Source organism: Natator depressus, chromosome 5, assembly GCF_965152275.1.
Source record: "Natator depressus isolate rNatDep1 chromosome 5, rNatDep2.hap1, whole genome shotgun sequence".
NCBI classification, from domain to species: Eukaryota; Metazoa; Chordata; order Testudines; family Cheloniidae; genus Natator; species Natator depressus.
Window position 1 is genome coordinate 69,629,391 of NC_134238.1, and position 18,918 is coordinate 69,648,308.

At 43.6% G+C, this 18,918-nt stretch overlaps 1 long non-coding RNA gene across 1 annotated transcript in view; it reads left to right on the forward strand.

Moving 5' to 3' along the window:
• Positions 1–18,918, forward strand: part of LOC141987530 (uncharacterized) — an 84,292-nt gene that overhangs the window by 21,570 nt on the left and 43,804 nt on the right. Inside the window, exon 2 of the long non-coding RNA XR_012639556.1 lies at positions 8,489–8,593. This is a non-coding gene — a long non-coding RNA (uncharacterized LOC141987530). The remainder of the gene's footprint in view (positions 1–8,488; positions 8,594–18,918) is intronic.

Sequence of the window (18,918 nt, forward strand, 5' to 3'; positions counted from 1 at the left end):
CTAACCCTAAGCAGGGAGTATGAACAAATTGCCAATGATGAAGTGCTTGACCCACAATGGATAAAGCAGTGGCCCCAGTTTGAACTTAGAGAAGACAAACTGTAGTGTGTGGTGAAGGACCTCCAAACCCAAGATTTGAGGGTGTAGCTCCTGGACCAAGCAAATTCTTCAGGGAAGTATTACTGCTGTCTCACACAGTACCTTTCAGGGGACCCTTAGGGCAAGAGAAGATCCTTGAAAGAGTGAGTGGCACTCCAGTTTTACTGGTCAGGTGTAAATAAGCAAATGCCCTGGGTGCTAGTCGGTGGGGCCCAAGCAGACCCCAAAGGCCTCACTAGTGCTTCTCCTGGCAGTGGGAGTACCCTTTGAAAGGATCCGTATGGACCTGGTAAGGCTGCTAGGGAAAAAAGCACAGCAGGATACCAGCACATCTTGGTGACACTACGTAGCATAATCCAGTAACCCAAAGCCATCCCCTTCCACTTAACAATTGCAGCGACCATTGCAGCTGAACTGATGAAAGTCTCTGCTCAAGTAGGAATCCCAAAGGAGATACTAACCAACCAAAGGACCTGTTTAACATCACAGTAACTGAAGATGTCTCTTTACCACTCCCAAACAGATAGGCCAGTAGATCGTTTCAATAAGATACTAAGAAGATTCTAACAAAGCTTGAGGAATTGGATCCCCGTCATTGGGCACGGTTGTTTCTGCCCCTCTTATTCACACTCCTCTGTGAAGTGCCACAGGCCTCTAAGAGGCCTCCCCATGTGGGCTACTGTATGGAAGGCAGCCCACACAATCCTAGATCTCCTCCATGAGACACAGGAGGAACAAGGCCAAAAAATGACATGTTTAATATGTACTCCCTCTGAGGAAAGATTTAAAGATTCTGGGGATTTTTGTTAAGGAGCACTTACAGAAGTCACAACAGAGCCAGGAACAAGCCCACAATAAAGGGGCCAGATTGCAAGACTTCCAGCCCAGGGATAAGGTGATTGTTGTTCCTGCCAAACTTGGAATTCAAATTGTTGGCCAGGTGGCAAGGGCCTTTCAAGATAGTGACACAAGTAGGGATGGTCAATTAGGAAATCTGCCACTTAGGTGAAAAGAAATGCTGATATGTCACAAAAACCTGCTGAAGGCCAAGAAGTACCAAGATGGCCTCTTTATTATGCACTTACCATCTGAGCCTGATCTATCCTGCAGGCACCTATAGTCCATGAACTAGGACCAGTGTGAATGGGGGAAGAAGTCTGGCCAAAACAGTTGGATCAAATACAATGACTAGATGAAAACTTTTCCTCCAACTTCTCAGCCTTGTTGAGGTGGATCTACTTAACCCTATCACCGTTTTCATGACCAACAGGTCTTGAATTTGGGTATGCAGGGTTTATAGGAGCATCCATGCTCCAACCCTCCATCTGGCAGCCTTCCGATGCTTGCCCACCTGGGACTCATGAAGCCCATCTCTAGTTTGAGACTCTGCTGCTTCAGTCCTTTTGGTGGAATTCTAAAGCAGCTGATTGACCTGCTGGCCCTACTTAAGCCAGCAGCAGGAGCAGGAAGCTGTCTGAACAACTGGGCTCCACCCTATTCTGGGCTGTGTGCCTCCCACTCCTCCAGCTTGAATTACTGACATCTTGACCTGATGTGACTCCTGGTTCATGGTTCTGACCTCCAGTCTGTCTCCTGCCTCTGTCCTCCTGTATTCTGACCCAGCTTACTCCTGATTGGCGACTGTGGGCTCTAACTCTGACTACTAGCTTGGCTGCCAGTGGATGTGGAGCCCCCGCTAATTTTGCCCCATGGGTGCTCCAGCCCCGCAGCACCCACGGAGTCGGTGCCTATGCCCTATGCCCAGAATGGAAGAGTTGCTGGAGAGACTAGGGGCGACCAAATACATCTCTGTTCTTGACCTGACAGAGGGTTAGGGGAGGATCCTTTAGACGACTGAGTCATGAGGCAAAATCCATGTTCTCCTCCCCTTCTCTCTTCCCTTAGCATTTTCTACCCTCCAGCAACTTCCAATTTGCTTATGCCCCAGCCCTGTGGGCTTCATTCCCACCTCTTTCCCCATTCTATTTGTTAAAATTATCAGCAATTGAATAGTTAATGTTGACATGCAGGTTAAATGTCATTGGGATGTAGAATTGATGCCCCAATTAGATTAATAGGGATAGGGCAGTGCAAACCTCCGTGTCATTGTTTCAGACTGTCCCTTGACTCAACACTACTGCATTAGTTTCACCAAGTTCACAACTTTGCAGCTGTGGTGGCTAGAAACTTAATTTTCTTGTAATGAAAGCTTAGGTTTTGTACAATATGAATGTAATCCAGGTCTCATAAGTGAATCAGTTCTTCTGGAAGTGGCTTGTGGGCTATATGTTTGCCACCCTGGGATAAAACAGAGCAAATAATTCAATGACTATTTCACAAAATGTTCTCAAGACACAAAACAGTGCTAAAGCCAACATACTTGTCCAAAAGGTCTGCTCCAATCTGTGAGTTAGAACTTTCTGTAAGACCTGATGTCCTGTTCTAGCTGTTCTTGTGCTTGTTTCTGTGGTTGATTTGTGATCACTTCACTGACAAGGTAATGGCAAACAGCAACTTACGTTAATGGTGGGATACTGCAATAAGAGTGAGATACAAGTTTTGTGAACTTGGAATAGTGAACACTGCCACCAGGCCTGGCCAAGTAACTTTAAAGCAATAGCTGGTGTGTCCCAAGAAGCCATCTGCAACAATCTCTTGGGACTAGAAGTGAATGGAAAAAGCAGTGCACATTTTTAAACATTCAGTTATTTGGCCTTTAACAAAAACAGCTACACTTGTTTGCATGATATAAATTATTTTTCCTCATATACATGCAGAAAGCATAGAAGCAGTGCTGGATTGCAAAATAAATGCACAGTCTCAAGCCATAGCAAGAATTTACCAGTCCTGACTTTCCCAAGCTCCTTAAATCCATGACTACAAAGTACCTTTAGGATGAGTCATGTTTCTATGGCTAAGAGAACCATGAACTCTGCAACAGTGGGGTGTCCCGATAGCCTACTTTACAGCCTGTTTGCCTGATTCTGATCTCACAGGAGTTTTAACCTTGGCTGATGTGGAGTTACCGCTGAGTCTGACTGGTATGGGATCAGAATCATGTCCTATGGATACGTGGCTGAAAAAAGATGTGGAAAATGCTGGCCTAGTTTGAGAGTACATTAACTGTTTTGCACCTTATATTTCTTATAACAGATATTGCTAACTTAAACAGAGCAAATAAACTTACATTGCCTTTTGCTAAATATGGATCATCTTAGATTCAGTATTATCTCTGTTCTTTCACCCACAGTTAAACCATAAAAACACCACTGATATGTCATTTATGTATTCACACAGTGGAGTAATATCTTCATAGGGAATAGCTTGCCTGTGGACAACATAAAAGAAGGAAGGGTGGGTTTTTTAAGTGCCTGAGAGGTTTATATGATCATACTTCACAGTCATCCTAATCCCAAAAACTCTCATGAGAAGAACTTGCAGTCACTGATTAAAAAGTGTTGAAACTGACAAAATGAAATGTTGCAGATTGCTACTGGATTAACTAAAAGTGATTTATATGTATAATGCCAGGGTAAGAATGCAAATAGTTTCAGGAAGATATGTGAAGAGATACTAAGTAACAGAAAGGGAAGGTGTCTCTACAGTTATATAGCAAATGGAAGTACTGTCCAAACTTGTGATCATTTTAGTCCAATATGACTTTTTTCCTGAAATATGGAATAGAAGCAGTTACTCAATATTGCAAACTCTCATGACTTCATAGCAAGTCTCATGATGTACGGTGTGTTTCTTAAAGTCAAGCTCTTGGAATCATGTGATTATATGAACATCTCAGCTTTTGTTGTGGTTTTTTTAGGATGTTTTTAGCCCTCATGCTTGTGGAGAAAAGCCTGAAAACACAAACACCTAAAGGTTCACACACCAGAAAGCCAAGAGAAGAAGGAACCCCCAAGTGATTTTTTAAAAAATGTCATGATCTGGGGGGGGCCTAGCTCAAGATTTTGAGTGCTTGGAATTCACAATACTGGTTATTACAGCTAAGTGTGCAAATGACCAGTTTAATGACCATTTTATCGACAACTACTTATTCTTTTAGTATCTCTCTTGCTTGGTTACTAATATCTAACAGAGGGCAAGGAGAAGTGGTGGCCAGATGTCTACAATATACAGAAAAAAAATCATTACACTGTACACATTTGAATCATTCACTGTGCACTAAAGGGGAATTTATTGCTTTGAACTTTCAGCAATGAATTGTGGCAGATTCCTCTCGGCCCCCTCCATTAATTCGAAAATAATAATTTCACCAAACGTAAGAATGCTGTGGCCACATGCCATGCCACCATGTCTTAGGAACTGTACACAGTACACCATGGGGCAGATGGATTCTGGGTTCATCCTGGTCAGTTGAATGAATTTGCTAGTACCAAAGGCACACATTATGCAGAGTTTCAAAAAGAAATTAAAAGTCTAATCCTGCATGGTACTGAGCTCCTCCTAAGAGATAATCAGCATCTTCAACAGCCATTAAAGTCAAAAGGGGTCAAGGGTGTTCAGAATCCTGCACAAGATGATCAGCAACTTGCATGTTCAGAAACTAAGTGACTTCTATGAAAAATGGGATGGAACTCAAAATTGTAAGGACATCCGAAGTGGAACTCTACTCCAACTCAAATATCCAGTCTATGGGACAAATTCATTCCTGGTGTAAGGAAGTGCCATTCCACTGAAGCCAATAGATTGGGTTGGGTAGAAGTTTGTCCTGTAGTATAGCTCTCTTCTCTTCTAGTTTTCTGTATCTCCATTGCTCCTGTCTCTCTTTTTACCTCTCTTTTTACCTTTTTACCTCTCTTTTTACCTTTTTACCTTCACCCACTCTCTGCTTTGTGGGTGTTCCCTGCTGGATAACACAAAGCTCACATGATGGATTGGTAGTCTCCCCAGAATATTGCATGATTTTTTTTAGGGGAAGAGAAGTTGGTGAGGAGCAAGATCTAAAACATCTGAAGAAGAAGCTGGTTGGTCTCAAATCCATTGGTTAATTTCTATTCCAGAAATGGAGGGGTAGCCCCTCCCCTGAGGTGAGGCTCCAGTCTCCTCCCTCAAACGTCCTAGTTGGAGTGGCTTCTCTTCTCCCGATGGGTTCGGTCCTGGTTTTGTGTGTGTGTGTGTGTTTGTGTTTTGTGATGTCTGGTGCCTTCACTCAAGGTGACTCCTCACTGTGCCTGGGACACAAGGGGAGCAGTTCACTGGGAAAACTGAATAATGCTACCACTGCTGGTAAGGAGTATAAAATCCAGCACACATGAAACAATGAAGTACATCAACATAAACCACAGCAAAGAAATGACATACCCAAAACCAACAATATAACAAAGGAGATTTTATTGGGAGTAGGAAAATAGGATCTGGGGAAGGAAAGGTTTACATAATAAATGAATAATAAATACTAAACCTTAACAAATCAACCAATTTTCCAACTCTTCCCAACACCCCAGATTCCTCTCTGGCACCTTTCTAGGCAGGTGGTAGAGTGAGGATGAGGCCAGAGACCAGTGCTGTGAATGTTGGCCAGTTTAAACAAACACAGGGCCCTCTTAAAGTGTCTTCATCCAGTGTGGACCATGATCCTCTCCTGGCTTCCTTGTCCAGACTTCTGCAGAGGTCTTGGCTGCCTCTCAGTAGCTGGCACCAGGTCTGAACTCTGCCACTCTGGACTCTGGTCTCTGCAGGGCTGGAATACCTCACTCATACACTAGATCCCGCAGCAATACAAACTCCCTCTCTGGGGAGGGGAGTTAATCAGAGAGTCCCTAACTTGTTCTGCTTCTCTCTCAGCTCAAACTAAACCTAGTCTCTTTGTCTCTGAGTCAGACTCTCCCCTCCCACTGTGGGGGTTGAGCAGTACTGCCTCTTCATTGGTCCAGAAAATTGCTTGTCCATATCATCCTATGTGGAAGCCTCCCAACTGGCCTCAGCAGGAGTTTCTAGTTCATTCTGTCCCCATCCCTGACTCTAAGCATGCTGGGAAATGGTGTCAGAGAGCTATGGTAGCCATTATTGTTTTAGTCCATAAGACAGGATGCTCTCAAGGTTCAGTCCAGAGTTCCCTTCCAGGAGCTGGCAAATTCCAAGAGGAGGGTAGAGGGTAGGAGGCAAGGTTCTGAGTTTTACACAGATGATTTGCCCACTGTTCGCTCAAAGAATAGGGAGAGATTTTTTAGTACTATCCTTGCAGAAGTTTGAATTCCAAGGCACAGAAATGTGCAATGTAAGAGATATGCTTCTCACAAGCCTAATGGGTGAGCAGCTAGGAATTTGCATCCTTTTCAAATTACCCCAGAGGAAAGAAGGTCTCTATGGGAGTTATTCTACCTCCTGCTCAAAATCCCACCATTTGAAAAGAAACAGCAAAAAAAATTAGTAATTTGGAGTGGTGTACAATTAATTTTGTTGTGAAAACTCGGAAAGTTTAACACCAACAAAGCTAGTGGGAATATCTCGATTCTATTTTAGCCACCTATAAAGGAATAAGAAGACAAATGACATTGGGCTGTTCTTCCCTAATCCATGATATAAGAGAAAGACAGCTATTAATAAACTTTTGAGCAGATGACAGTTCTGTTGCATCTTGTCCCAGAAGTACCATTCTTAAGTGACATGTTGCAGTATAGGTGAATCAGAAGCAGGGCCTATCACGTAAGTGCTGTGTAAATATGTCCTTCAAATGTCAGAATGATAGAAACTAAATTGCCAAAGAGTCTTATTTCTGTCAATCCTGGGTTTTTGTACTGTGTTCAGCACCATGGTACCAGTGTGCCTTACAAGTAAAATAATAGTTTTTTTTGTTGCCATGGATTCTCTCTCCCCTCTTGTCCCAGGCTGGAGAGGAGAAAGTGTGATGTAAGAAAGGCTAGATTGTAAAGATGTGTCTGGCATTTTAAAGTAGTGAGGTTCGTGGCTATCCTGATCTCTCCAGAAGGGAGTGCCACAGTTGTGGGCTGTCAGCTCTTGTCTGCCAAGAGACATAGATGATTATTAAGGCTTGGAAAAGCCATTATGGTCCTCTAGTCCAACCACATGCATAATGCAGGCTGTAGAATTTTCCCCACTAATTTTTGCATCAAGTCCATAACTTCATGTTGAGATACAGCATATATCTTTTAGCAAGACATTCAGACCAGATTTATAGACTACATATGGTAGAAAATCCATCACATCCATCACAAACAAATGGTTAACTACCCTCACTTAAGAATGTGCACCTTACTTATAATCTGAATCTGTCCAGCTTCAGCTTCCACTCACTGGATCTTGTTATGCCTGTATCTGCTAGGTTAAAGAGCCCTCTACTATCAGAAATTTTCTCTCCATATTGTTACTGCAGACTATGATGAAATCACCTCTTTACCTTTTCTTGTGGTTCAAGGGTTCATTTTTAGTCAGCAACTCTTCACCCTTGCACTTACTTTACTTAGTCACTAGGATGGATGGCAGGTGATGTTTTCTGTATTGAATGGGAAGGAAATATATAGTATTGTGTTGTGCTGGCATTTGAATCAATGATATTTAATTACCTCTCACAGTGGTGTTATGTAGATGTTGCATAAAATAGGGGAGAGAATGGCTCACTTGGATTCCATAGGTGAAAGCACAGTGGGAGGTTGATTGACCTATTGCAACCCTCTGGGTTCAGTCATTGAGAGAGGACTGCAGGCATCTCAGTGCATTCCTGTGTATTCTCAAGGTCTTGAATACAGACTCAGCAGTAACATCATGGTCAAGCATGTCAAATGTCACAGGTAGGTTCAGGAGTAACAGAACACAATGAAACCATTTATCCCAGATTTCTATAATTGTATAATCACTTCATCTGGAAGGGAGCCCGAGTGCATTATCTAGTCGTCACCCTGCATTGCGGCAGGTTTGATTTAGTGTGTAGGAGCTTAACTAGCTATTTCAGTTGTGTGGTCCTTTTCGGGAAGGAACAACTTTCTAGTATTCATTGAGACATGAATCCATTTTACAGTGATCTTTCACTTCCTTCTCAGAGGGATGTACAGCACAGGTATATCGAAATAAAGCAGGAGGGAATGGGGGAATTTCCTACCTGGGATAGAGGAGAAAGGAAAGTAGTAACGGATAGTCAGGTGAGCTGGAGGGAGCTGTGGAGCAAGAACGATTTCTTTTTGAGTTTCAGTTGCATTCTTGGTACTGTGACTGGACTGGATTGTCTACATTCAGAGGCTGTTTTCTGCCGGAGGAACAGGACCCAGCAAAATAATGGACTGACTTCTTGCTGTATTACACGTAGTTGTCTTATTGAATTATCGTGAGAACTGTTATTGAATAATTGTCATCAATCCCCCAAGAGACACCAAAGGGGATGAGACTAGAAGCAGCATAACATTGCTGTTTTCTTATCCAGGCTCTGAAGTTCTTCATGATGATGGCTTATAGATCCAGACTCTCCAACCCATAGAGAATTATTCCGACCTTACCTTCAAATAAAGGACACTTCAAGGCACTGATGGTGAGTAATGTCTAGTACATATTGAATGCGAATGGAGCTGAGTATTTTAAAAATCCTATTCAATTAATTGTTCCTATGAATTTTATTACTCAAACAAAATTGTGTCTATCAACACTTTCTATTGCTAGTTTTGTAAGCAGGATACTTGCCATTGAAGTGCATGTGATTAATGACAAAAGGGTTTACCACCTCCCAGAAGTTGCCAGCTAACTGTGCCTCCCTTCAGAATCACTGCATAGCCAATGAGAGTTGGTTCTAATGATGTAGGGGCAGGAGACCAGACCACATGTCTCTGAACTCCATCTTGGGATGTCAGTATTTTTCCACAAACCAGCCTGGGAACCAAGTTTTGAAACAAAGGTTCCCGCCATATGCTAAAGCTTTATAAGGCAGGGAGTGACATCATCTGGTGTTCTTCACTCCCCACATAAGAAGACTCTTGGAAGCACCTGAGGAACAAAGACTGAAATGGAGGAAGTGCTGGACCCAGGCTAAAGGGATTTCTAGCCTGTGAATGAAAGGCCTGGAGATTCCAAGCTGTAAAGCAAGTGCAGCTTGTCCCTTAAGAATCTGCAGCCTGCTTGTATCATCAGCCAGGGTGAGAATTTGTTAAGTCATATCCTATCTTTCTAGTATTTTAGACTTGGTTTGCATTTTTGTTTATTTACTTGGTAATCTGCTTTGATCGGTTTGCTGTCATTTATAATCACTTAAAACCTATCTTTTGTAGTTAATAAACTTGTTTTTGCTTTATCTACTCCAGTAAGTTGGAGTGAAGTGTGTGGGAAATTGTAGTTCAAGGGGCGAAGTTTGTTGCATATTCCTCTCCACTTTGGCATATATCACATTGGTAGATGTGCAGGTGAATAAGCCCTTGATGGTGTGGCTGATGTGGTTGGGTCTTATGATGGTGTCCCTTGAATAGATATGCGGACAGAGTTGGCAACGGGGTTTGTTGCAAGGATAGGTTCCTGGGTTAGTGGTTCTGTTGTGTGGTGTGTAGTTGCTTGTGAGTATTTGCTTAACACCCCTTCTTGTCAACTGTTGGGAATGGGCCACATACACCCTAACTGAATTGGCCTCGTTACCACTGACTCCCCACCCCCTCACTTGGTAAGGCAACTCCCACTTTTTCATGTGCTGTATATTTATACCTGCTTACTGTATTTTCCACTCCATGCATCTGATGAAGTGGGTTTTAGCCCACGAAAGCTTATGCCCAAATAAATGTGTTAGCCTTTAAGGTGCCACAAGGACTCCTCATTTTTACTGATACAGACTAACATGGCTACCCCCTGAAACCTATCCTATATAGTGTAACAGGAGATTACAGCTTCATTTATGTAAATGGCTAGTGTCTTCGAATCCAACTATGCTCTTTGCTTCAGTGATACCTTGTTGTGCTGAGCTCCACAGGTTAATTATGCTTTGGGTTAAATGTATTTCTATCTCCACTTTAAATTGGCAGCTCTCTTACCTTTAGTGAATGCCCTCTTACCTCTGCATTCAGAGAGAGGGTAAATAGGACTGATCTTCTCTATACCATTCACTGTTTTGTATACCTTGTTGTTGTTCTATTTTTTTGTCCATGTGGGGAAATTGACTAGAATAGCATTCTATTTCATAACACTTTCATTGCCTTTCCCTGAACCATTTCTATTTCTGCTATCGTCCCTATGAGATGGGGTGACAAATTGAACATAGTAATTAAGATGAGAGCAAATCATCCATTTTTATAATGGAATTATTATTCTGTTCCATTCTCAATACATTTAAACACCCTATTTTCTCTTTTTGATCCCTGTTGTGCCCTGAACTAAAATTAACTTTGGGGAGCATAGTGTAACCTATGACATTTCCTGTCAGGTTATAGTTAGTTTTAGAAGCCATCTATGTGTATGAGTAATTCAAATTTTTCTTTCCAATGAGCATTATCTTGCACTGGTCTACATGATATTTAATTTACATTTTATTTGCTTGCTGTTCAGCACGATTAACTTCCTTTGTATAAATTAAATAATCCAATACACCCCTCTAATGACTCTGGTCTGGAGGATATGTGGGCACACCCAGTGTGAGCTCTTTGTAAATGATAAAATTATAAAAACAATATTGCAGTTCAGGTTTAATTATGGGGTGTTTAGAGCAGCAATGTCTATTTCTGACAAATTATGCAGAAGTAAATGTCAAAAAATCAAGCTGCAACCCAAATTTCAGACATGTTTCTGAAAACCATGTACAGCATGACTGAGATTTCCTGTAAATGCTAGTAAAAGTGAACTATCAGAGTACTACATTTCTTCTAATGCTTAGTATTGGAAGGTAAAGGTCCTGCCCTTGCACAGAAATTGAGTTAGAAGCTAGATTTAGACTGGACAAGAGTTAATGAGGTCATTCTTGCAGGAAAGGAAATTTGTACCCTATGTTCATATCAGTTTGAATTCCTGTAACTAAAATCTCAAACAAATGTCAGTCATTGCACAACTCCAGAATTTGTGTAGTATTGTATGCATTGAGCAGTGTTGTGAATCAACAACCCTAAGAGCTGGAAAATTAAAGGGAGCTTTTACGAGAGGGAGATTGGGGAAGGTGTGGCAGGGCTAAATGCTTAAGACAGAGCACTCAGACTGAAGAGATGCGGGTGCGATTCCCAGCTCTACCACAGACTGTGTGATGTTGGACAAGTCCTGTACTCTCTGCCTCAGTTCCCCACTGTTGGGTTAAGCCTCTTTGAAGCGGGTGGGTGTAACTGCTGCCTCTCATTTTACAGTTGTAAGAAGCCATTACGTTCCATTAAATAACAAGGCAGTAGAAATAATAGCAGCCTGCCCCTCAATACAAGCACATTCCCATGCAAAACAAAGGCATATGCAAGGCACATGCAGGGAGAGGCCTTTTGCTGGTTATTTTGTGAAGGTTTGAGTACATCTCAAGGCACAGCTACACTGGAGTTCACAGCAGCACAGCTGCACCGATGCAGGTATACCACTCTAAGCTCTCTAATGTAGGTGCTGTAAGCTGACAGGAGAGAGCTCTCCAGTCAGCTTACCTACTCCAGCCACCACAAGCAGCAGTAGCTATGTTGGCAAGAGGAGCTGTCCTGTTGACATAGCACTGTTCATACTGGCGCTTATGTCAGTGTGACTGTTGCTCAGGGGTGACTCATTTTCTCTCTCTCTCGCACAGGCACACAGCAACATAAGCTGTAGCGCTTTAGTAAAGACGCTACGATGCCAATGGGAGAGCTTCTCTGATCAGCGTGCGTAATCCACCTCCCTGAGAAGCAGTAGCTATGTTGACGGGAGAAGCTCTCCCATTGACATAGCACTGTCTACATGGGGTTAGTTATACCAACCTATGTCGCTTGGGGGTGTACATTTTTCACACCCTGAGTGATGCAGTTATACCAATATAGGTCCGTAGTGTTGACCTGGCCTGACACAGAAGGGAACAAAAACGCGCCAGACTTGGGCTGAGCATTACCTAAGAAGTTATCTAGGCTTTTCTCAGAACTGAGTGCCAGCTAAAAGGGTCTTGGAGCTGTGAGCAAAGAAACTATCTCCTTTTTGATTCCTGCTATGTTCAGAGAAAACTTTTTTATAAACAAATGGGATGTAATGAGGGAACTACTTGATTTGTCTTCTCCTAAAGGAAATAACCCACAAGGCCCCAAACTGTGGCTGTTTGGATCAAAGGGGGTAACAATATTACTTTCCTCACAAGGATGTTGAGGAAAAATCCATGAATACTTGAGAGCCATTTCTTCACTACAGGGGAGGCAAGAGAGGGACGTATATGAAACTAGACTACTTAAAACAGTGGTGGGTTACTAATTTGTGGTGACCTATGAAGTGAAGTGATGACACTTCTTTTGCTTAGACCTAGATAATACTCCTTGCCTAAAACTCAGGATATTCAGTGTTAGTAGGGAGTACACAATACATTAAACTATATTTGACCCAAGCTTATCCTGGCTAATTAACTTAAACAGCACCTTGTCAGTAATGTATTAAGCATCTAGTGTAACCATTTACCCTTGGTAAGGTAACTCCCATCTTTTCATGTGCTGTAATATATATATATATATATACACATATATATATATATATACACACACACACATACACACCTGCCTACTGTATTTTTCTCTCCATGCATCTGATGAAGTGGGTTTTAGCCCCCAAAAACTTATTCCCAAATAAATTTGTTAGTCTTTAAGGTGCCACAAGGATTCCTCTATGTTTTTGCATTTACCCTCTGTAGCAGATTTTCAGCACACTGAAGAAATTAACCCATTAAAGACCTCTGGCAGAAATCACCATAGCTCCAGTGACCTTAAATGAAACTATGCTGATTTACACCAGCTGAGGATCTGGTCCAAAAAGGGCCAGATTATCTGACTCCTCTTCATGCTGAATAGTATCTTTCACACGATGAGTAGTCCTATTGTTTCAGTGGGACTACTCATTCAGTACTCATTATGCATTGTGATTATCACCTGTCAGAATGTGTCCCTGAATTACAAGGCTATCACTGATATTTGTGGTGTTAGGAAATGTATCTGTAAGGGGTATGACTTCTGAGACAGGAAGTCTTGGGAGGTGGGGGCTGCAGAGGCCCATGGTCACAGAATAAAGCACCTTGGGCCTAGAGTGATTACTGGACACCACATGGTACCAGAAGGAAACAGAAATTAACCTGAGTGAAGAATGGAGCAGCTAAACACTCCACCAGAGCTATAATGCAATGCTGATTATTGGTGAGCAATGGGGGCCAGTCAGAAGACAGCTTTATTTCTGACAAACCGGTTCTAGATGTGTTTGTTTTCAGTTAATTCACCTGCAGGTGCTAACAAAGTATATTACAGAAATCTGAGCAGTACTGCACTCCTGGTAAAATGAAATAGGAATGTTTTCAATCTGCGGAAACATAAAGTCTCATTATAGAGTCTGTGGGTATGTCTACACTATGAAATTAGGTCGATATTATAGAAGTTGATTTTTAGAAATCTATTTTATACAGTCGATTGTGTATGTCCCCACCAAGCGCATTAAGTCAGCGGAGTGTGTCCTCAATACCGTGGCTAGCATTGACTTATGGAGCAGTGCACTGTGGGTAGCTATCCTACAGTACCTGCAGTCTCCACTGCCCATTGGAATTCTGGGTTAAGCTCCCAGTGCCTGATGGGGCAAAAATATTGTCGAGGGTGGTTTTGGGTACATGTCATCAGTTGCCCCTTCCTCCCTGCCTCCCTCCATGAAAGCAACAGCAGACAATCATTTTGTGCCTTTTTTTCCTGGGTTACCCGTGCAGATGCCATACCATGGCAAGCATGGAGCCCGCTCAACTCACTGCTGCTGTTGTGAGCATTGTAAACACCTCGCGCATTATCCTGGAATATGTGCAGAACCGGGCTAAGAGACACCAGCACGAGGACGATTGTGATGAGGACATGGACACAGACATTCCTGAAAGCACAGGCTGCGCCAATTGGGACAGCATGACGGCAGTGTGGCTGGTTGATACGGTGGAACGCAAATTCTGGGCCCAGAAAACAAGCACAGACTGGTGGGACCACATAGTGTTGCAGGTATGGGATGATTCACAGTGGCTGCAAAACTTTTGCATGTGTAAGGCCACTTTCCTTGAACTTTGTGAGTTGCTTTCCCCTGCCCGAAGCACAGGAATACCAAGATGAGAGCTGCCCTGACAGTTGAGAAGTGAGTGGCGATGGCCCTGTGGAAGCTTGCAATGCCTGACTGCTACCGGTAAGTCGGGAATCAATTTGGAGTGGGCAAGCCTACTGTGGGGACTGCTGTGATCAAAGTAGCCAGTGTACTCACTGATGTTCTGCTATCAAGGGTAGTGACGCTGGGAAATGTGCAGGTCCTAGTGGATGGCTTTGCTGCAATGGGTTTCCCTAACTGTGGTGGGGCGATAGACGGAACACATATCCCTATCTTGGTACAGGACCACCTTGCCAACCAGTATGTAAACCGTAAGGGGTACTTCTCAATGGTGTTGAAAGCACTGGTCGATCAGAAGGGCTGTTTCACCGACATCAATGTGGGATGGCCGGGAAAGGTGCATGACACTCGCATCTTTAGGAACTCAGGGCTGTTTGAGCAGTTGCAAGAAGGGACTTACTTCCCAGACCAGAAAATTACCATTGGGGATGTTGAAATGCCAATAGTTACCCTTGGGGACCCAGCCTACCCCTTGTTCCCATGGCTCATGAAGCCGTACACAGGCAGCCTGGACGGTAGTAAGGAGCAGTTCCACTATAGGCTGAGCAAGTGCAGAATGGTGGTAAAATGTGCCTTTGGACATTTAAAAGCTTGCTGGTGTTGTTTGCTGACTAGATTAGACCTCAGCGCAACCAACATTCCCATTGTCATTGCTGCTTGCTGTGTGCTCCATAATATCTGTGAGAGTAAGGGGGAGACATTTATGGTGGGGTGGGAGGTTGAGGCAAATTGCCTGGTGGCCGATTTTGAGCAGCCAGACACCAGGGCAATTAGAAGAGCACAGCTAGGCACACTGCACATCAGAGAGGCTTTGAAAACCAGTTTCATGACTGGCCAGGCTATGTGTGACAGCTGTGTGTGTTTCTCCTTGCTGCAAATCCACAACCTTTGTTGATTTTAATTCCCTGTAAGCCAACCACCCTCCCCCCTTCAATCACAGCTGGCAAAGAAAATAAAGTAACTATTGTTTTAAACCATGCATTCTTTATTTATTTTTTAAAAAATAAGTGAGAACTGACAAGGTAGCCTGGGTGGGGTGCAGGAGGAGGGAAGAACAAGGCCACATTGCTTATTGTAGCCACACTACAAATCAAAACTGTTTGAATGACAGCCTTCTGTTGCTTGGGCCATCCTCTGGAGTTGAGTGGCTGGGTGCCCAGAGCCACCTCCTCCCACTCCCCCGCATTCTTGGGCATCTGGGTGAGGAGGATATGGAACTTGGGAAGGAGGGCAGGCGGTCATACAATTGATGCAGCAGGGGTCTGTGCTCTTGTTGGCTTTCCTGCAGCTCCAACCGATGCTTCATCATGTCCGTGTGCTCCCCCATTAGCCTCAGCATTGCCTCCTGCCTCTGCTCTTCGTGCTCACTTAATGCTTTCCTGGCCTCTGCCACTGAATGCCTCCATGCATTAAGCTGTGCCCTCTCAGTACAGGAGGACTGCATGAGCTCGGAAAACTTGTCATCAGGAGTGTGGGTTTTTTCGCCTTCTAATCTGCGATAACCTCAGGGATCGAGATGATAGGGGGAGCATAGAAACATTTGCACCTGGGGGGAGATAAAAAGGGAGAGTAAAATTTAAGATGATACATTTCTGAGAACAAAAGAGAGACTCTTTCTCAGTGAATCAAGCAATTCACAGCGGACAGCACATGTGCTTTAGGTATAAGGTCGCATTTTGCCTTTTATATTGAGCGCCTACCGGTATGGTGACACATCACACATGGCTGGGCAACAGAATTCAGTTTCCAGGCAGCCATGGTAAGCATTTTGGTACACAGGGTTGTCTTCTACCGCCTTCATAACATGTGGGAATGGTTTCAAAGTGCAGTGCCATCCTTTCCTATAGCGAGCAATGCCAGTTGGGTTTCACATTTAAAAGGAGGGGCTGCGGTTTTTGGGTGGATCTGCAGCACACCTGCCCCCCAAACCGCCGTGTGGCTATTCTCTGGGATGATCCCTTTACTGTTCCCTTACAAAAATTCCCCTATTTCAAACAGGTGCCCATGAATGATATCACTCTCCTGAGGCTGACACAGAAAGATAAAGACCGAATGTTGCTTGAATGTGACCAAAACCCAGGACCATTCACTGCCATGCTTTGTGCTGCAATGATTCCAGACTACTTGGCTTGGTGTGGTAAAGTGTCCTACCGTGGAGAAAGAAATAAGGCAGCTGTCCCCAGAAACCTTCTGCAAAGGCTTTCAGAGTACCTCCAGGAGAGCTTCATGGAGATGTCCCTGGAGGATTCCCGCTCCATCCCCAGACACGTTAACAGACTTTTCCAGTAGCTGTACTGGCCATGAATGCGTCCCAATTCTTCAGGGCAAATCAAACATTAAACACTATTGTTTTTAAACCCTGTACTGTAGTTACAAATGTGCGCTTACCAGAGGTGCTTCTCCGGCTTCAGGGTCGGGGATGCTGCCTTGGGAGGGTATTGGCTCCAGGGTGATGAAAAGGTCCTGGCTGCCCGGAAGAAAGGATTCACCACTTGCCCGCTGCGCATTCTCCTCCTCCTACTCTTCCTCATCCACAAAATCCCCCTCCCTGTTACGTGAGACTCCCCTCTTGCAGGTGTCCACGGACAGTGGCGGGGTAGTGGTAGGGTCTCCCCTGCCCCCCCCCAAGAATGCCATGCAGCTGAGCATAGAAGCGGCATGTATGGGGCTCTGACCAGGAGTGACCATTTGCCTCCTTTGTCTTTTGGTAGGCTTGACTTTCACGTGGCACTGCTGTGTGTCCCTGTTGTAGCCTCTCTCCACCATGCCCTGTGTGATTTTTTTTTTTGGGGGGGGGAGGCATATATATTAGCATGTCTTCTTTTTGATCAGAGTTCGGCCTGCACAGATTCTTCTCCCCAAACAGCAATCAGATCCAGTGTCTCCTGTTCACTCCATGCTAGAGCTCGTTTGTGATTCCGGGGAGACTGCATGGTCACCTGTGCTGCTGAGTTCGCCACGCTGTCCAAATAGGAAATTAAATTCGAAATTTCCCGGGGTTTTACTGTGTACATGGTTAGTGCATCGGAGTTCAAAATGCTGTCAAGAGCAGTCACATTGGAGCACTCTGGGATAGCTCCTGGAGGCCAATATCGTCGAATTGTGTCTGCACTACCCCAAATTGGACCCAGCAAGGCCGATTTTAGTGCTACTCCCCTCGCCGGGGAGGAGTACTAAAGTCGATTTTAAGAGCCCTTTAGGTTGACGGAACGGGATTGGTTTTGTAGACGCATTCATTTTAAAATTGACCTAATGCGGCTAAATTCGACCTAACCCAGTAGTGTAGACCAAGGCTGTGACTGACCAAAAGCTGAAGAGCCAATAATGCAATTCTGAGGGACAACCAAGTCCCTGATCAGAGCTAATTGTTGGAATTTGGAACAAAAAACTCGGGCTACTGGGAGACCCAGAATTAACCCTTGACATGACAATTAGAATTTCCAGAAGTCACTCAATCCACACTGAAGTTTAAGGACTTTCCAGAATGAACTGAGTGTGGGTGGGAAGTCACTGTAGACCAAAGAAGAATGCAAAATAATATAAGAAGAGACCTGAGGCAGAAAGTCATGGCACAGCACATGCCATAACATCCAGGACAATCCCTGACACAAGGGGAAAGATGCAAGAAATGCAATGGACTACATCACTTTGCCTAGGCTTGCAAGCCCTTAGTGCGTGCACAGCACAGACAAAGGATGACAACAAGCACCACTAGCTGATATTTTCATAGGTGTAATGGAGACTACTGTGCAGAAGATGAATGGACTGTCAACCTGAAAGTTCCCACTGTGTTTAATCTTGTCTCAATTTGGGGGAACCAACTTGAGATATTTGGGCATGATGAAAGTTAAATGAGAGTTTTAGATTCTCAACCTCATTTAAAAAGAAAGTCAGACCTCAAGTGTTATATTGGCCATCCCAAGTGAGGGCACACAAGACTAGTGGGCAGTATTGACCCTAATCCCAACTGGCATTCAAGTTGTTGGGGGGTGGGGATGTAAACTTGGAGCACTTTGGAGGAGGCTATTCTAAACACTTGGCTATGTTACCCAATCTTCTATAGTCCAGAGGAGATTTTCTCTTTTGCCAGTACTCTATAAAGTGTAGATTGCTGTACTATAACTGACATTACAGCTTTCTAAAAAGCTCCTGAGTCAAATGTAAAAATAGGTTCATATGCTCAAACCTCAATGAGCCTCAAAGACTAGACTTTTTTTTTTTAAATGCCTTTTTTGAAGTACAGCGATATATAGACATCTAACCTATTGGGCACGAGAGAGAGAGAGTGTGGTGAACTCCCCCGTCTCCCCCTTCTATCAGGTTCTTTCAGTGGTCGTGTATACTGTATACTTATTACAAGGTAAATAGTACTGTCTGTTGGCACAACATGCTACTGGCTAACATTTTAATGGTGAAGTTTCCATTTACAGAAATGGCATTTGAATTTTGTATAGCTGTAAGCACATTTGCTTATTACTGTAGCTAATAAGAAATGTAAGATCTCATACTGACCATAGAAACACAGTTTAAAGGAAAAATTTGCTGAAGAGTGTTTATTGCTGCAAGTTGTTTTGCTTG